Below are 3,885 nucleotides of genomic sequence, written 5' to 3'. Positions count from 1 at the left end.
CCCTCCCTCTGGAATGCACTTCCTGCTGAGATCCGTAATGCTGCCTCTCTGGACATCTTCACATCATCATTACAAACACACCTGTTCACCTCGGCCTCCGGGCCCGAGCCCTTTCCTGGTCCCCCGGCTTCCTTTATCTGTTTGTTTGCCCTTTGATTGTGTGTTTGTTTTGTATTTCCACCATGTACAGCGACCTTGGGTCCCTTGAAAGGCGCTATATGAATATCATTTATTATTATTATTATTATTATTATATCTGAATATCCTCTTTCTTTCTTTACTTAATGTTTTAACAAGCTGCATTTATTAGGGGACTAAGAACGTACAACACTAAACTGAAACAGAAGTTTGTCAGGTTATAATAAGAAACATCTTTAGTTCTTGGGGAATATTCCGGCATATATCATAGTATAAAAATATATCTTCATTGTTTTGTAAATGTAATGTTTTATTCCCTTTAGTGATTTGTTTCTAACGTATGAAACCCTTAATAATATATTCTTAATTGGACGAAAAAGAATCGCATAGCTACCGAATGAAAGACTGGGAAGCCCTTCATCTGTTCATTATGAGTGTGAATCTGCAGAGGGAGAAAGCAGATGTGCTGCAGCCTCTTTAATAACCGTCTCTTCCTCCTCTCCTGGATTAGCATTTCAAACGGTAGCTGCTAAAGGCTAGCAGCTAGCCGCAGCAGGATGATTAGCACTTCAAACAGATTGTGTCTCAAAGCCAGGCGTTAGCGGAGCGGGATTAAAACTGAGCAGCAGCTCTGGGACAGGAGATTTAAGACGTTCCAAATGTTCAGGCAGATTCTCCACAGACCCTGACAGAAGAACACATTTATTCACAGCCAGAAAAATATCATGGGACGTTTTGTTGAGCAGTGTTATTGTGCTCTGGGTTTAGGTGGTGTTTTGGAGGGTCGAGGAGGATATTTTTAGGATAAGATGATATTTTTGGGGGGTGAGGTGGTATTGTATTTGGTCGAGGCTGTATTTTGGAGATTTAAGGTGTTAAAATTACTTATTTTGAAGGTGTAAGGAGTTAGGGATTGTATTGGGTTAAGCTGGTATTTTTGAGGAGTTAGGTGGCATTTTTATGGGTTAAGGTGGTATCTGTAGGGTTAAGGTGGTATCTGTAGGGTTAAGGTGGTATGTGTAGGGTTAAGGTGGTATGTGTAGGGTTAAGGTGGTATGTGTAGGGTTAAGGTGGTATGTGTAGGGTTAAGGTGGTATTTGTAGGGTTAAGGTGGTATGTGTAGGGTTAAGGTGGTATGTGTAGGGTTAAGGTGGTATGTGTAGGGTTAAGGTGGTATGTGTAGGGTTAAGGTGGTATGTGTAGGGTTAAGGTGGTATGTGTAGGATTAAGGTGGTATGTGTAGGGTTAAGGCGGTATGTGTAGGGTTAAGGTGGTATGTGTAGGGTTAAGGTGGTATGTGTAGGGTTAAGGTGGTATGTGTAGGGTTAAGGTGGTATGTGTAGGGTTAAGGTGGTATGTGTAGCATTAAGGTGGTATCTGTAGGGTTAAGGTGGTATTTGTAGGGTTAAGGTGGTATGTGTAGGGTTAAGGTGGTATGTGTAGGGTTAAGGTGGTATGTGTAGGGTTAAGGTGGTATTTGTAGGGTTAAGGTGGTATTTGTAGGGTTAAGGTGGTATGTGTAGGGTTAAGGTGGTATGTGTAGGGTTAAGGTGGTATGTGTAGGATTAAGGTGGTATGTGTAGGGTTAAGGTGGTATGTGTAGGGTTAAGGCGGTATGTGTAGGGTTAAGGTGGTATGTGTAGGATTAAGGTGGTATGTGTAGGGTTAAGGTGGTATGTGTAGGGTTAAGGTGGTATGTGTAGGGTTAAGGTGGTATGTGTAGGGTTAAGGTGGTATTTGTAGGATTAAGGTGGTATGTAGGGTTAAGGTGGTATTTGTAGGGTTAAGGTGGTATGTGTAGGATTAAGGTGGTATTTGTAGGGTTAAGGTGGTATGTGTAGGGTTAAGGTGGTATTTGTAGGATTAAGGTGGTATGTAGGGTTAAGGTGGTATTTGTAGGATTAAGGTGGTATGTAGGGTTAAGGTGGTATTTGTAGGGTTAAGGTGGTATGTGTAGGATTAAGGTGGTATTTGTAGGATTAAGGTGGTATGTGTAGGGTTAAGGTGGTATGTAGGGTTAAGGTGGTATTTGTAGGATTAAGGTGGTATGTGTAGGATTAAGGTGGTATGTGTAGGATTAAGGTGGTATGTAGGGTTAAGGTGGTATTTGTAGGATTAAGGTGGTATGTGTAGGGTTAAGGTGGTATGTGTAGGATTAAGGTGGTATGTGTAGGGTTAAGGTGGTATGTGTAGGATTAAGGTGGTATTTGTAGGGTTAAGGTGGTATGTGTAGGATTAAGGTGGTATGTGTAGGGTTAAGGTGGTATGTGTAGGGTTAAGGTGGTATGTGTAGGGTTAAGGTGGTATGTAGGGTTAAGGTGGTATGTGGTAGGATTAAGGTGGTATTTGTAGGGTTAAGGTGGTATGTGTAGGGTTAAGGTGGTATGTGTAGGATTAAGGTGGTATGTGTAGGGTTAAGGTGGTATTTGTAGGGTTAAGGTGGTATGTGTAGGATTAAGGTGGTATTTGTAGGGTTAAGGTGGTATGTGTAGGGTTAAGGTGGTATGTGTAGGATTAAGGTGGTATGTGTAGGGTTAAGGTGGTATTTGTAGGATTAAGGTGGTATGTAGGGTTAAGGTGGTATGTGTAGGGTTAAGGTGGTATTTGTAGGGTTAAGGTGGTATGTGTAGGATTAAGGTGGTATTTGTAGGGTTAAGGTGGTATGTGTAGGGTTAAGGTGGTATGTGTAGGATTAAGGTGGTATGTGTAGGGTTAAGGTGGTATGTGTAGGATTAAGGTGGTATGTGTAGGGTTAAGGTGGTATGTGTAGGATTAAGGTGGTATGTGTAGGGTTAAGGTGGTATGTGTAGGGTTAAGGCGGTATCTGTAGGGTTAAGGTGGTATGTGTAGGGTTAAGGTGGTATGTGTAGGGTTAAGGTGGTATGTGTAGGGTTAAGGTGGTATTTGTAGGGTTAAGGTGGTATGTGTAGGGTTAAGGTGGTATGTGTAGGGTTAAGGTGGTATGTGTAGGGTTAAGGTGGTATGTGTAGGGTTAAGGTGGTATGTGTAGGATTAAGGTGGTATTTGTAGGGTTAAGGTGGTATGTGTAGGGTTAAGGCGGTATCTGTAGGGTTAAGGTGGTATGTGTAGGGTTAAGGTGGTATGTGTAGGGTTAAGGTGGTATGTGTAGGGTTAAGGTGGTATGTGTAGCATTAAGGTGGTATGTGTAGGGTTAAGGTGGTATCTGTAGGGTTAAGGTGGTATTTTTAGGGTTAAGGTGGTATGTGTAGGATTAAGGTGGTATGTGTAGGGTTAAGGTGGTATGTGTAGGGTTAAGGTGGTATTTGTAGGATTAAGGTGGTATGTGTAGGGTTAAGGTGGTATGTGTAGGATTAAGGTGGTATGTGTAGGATTAAGGTGGTATGTAGGGTTAAGGTGGTATTTGTAGGATTAAGGTGGTATGTGTAGGGTTAAGGTGGTATGTGTAGGATTAAGGTGGTATGTGTAGGATTAAGGTGGTATGTGTAGGGTTAAGGTGGTATGTGTAGGGTTAAGGTGGTATGTGTAGGGTTAAGGTGGTATTTGTAGGATTAAGGTGGTATGTGTAGGGTTAAGGTGGTATGTGTAGGATTAAGGTGGTATGTGTAGGATTAAGGTGGTATGTGTAGGGTTAAGGTGGTATGTGTAGGATTAAGGTGGTATCTGTAGGGTTAAGGTGGTATGTGTAGGGTTAAGGTGGTATGTGTAGGGTTAAGGTGGTATGTGTAGGGTTAAGGTAGTATGTGTAGGGTTAAGGTGGTATGTGTA

This window comes from Notothenia rossii, assembly GCF_949606895.1.
Source record: "Notothenia rossii genome assembly, chromosome: 6".
NCBI lineage: Eukaryota > Metazoa > Chordata > Actinopteri > Perciformes > Nototheniidae > Notothenia > Notothenia rossii.
This window is presented reverse-complemented; position numbering follows the sequence as displayed.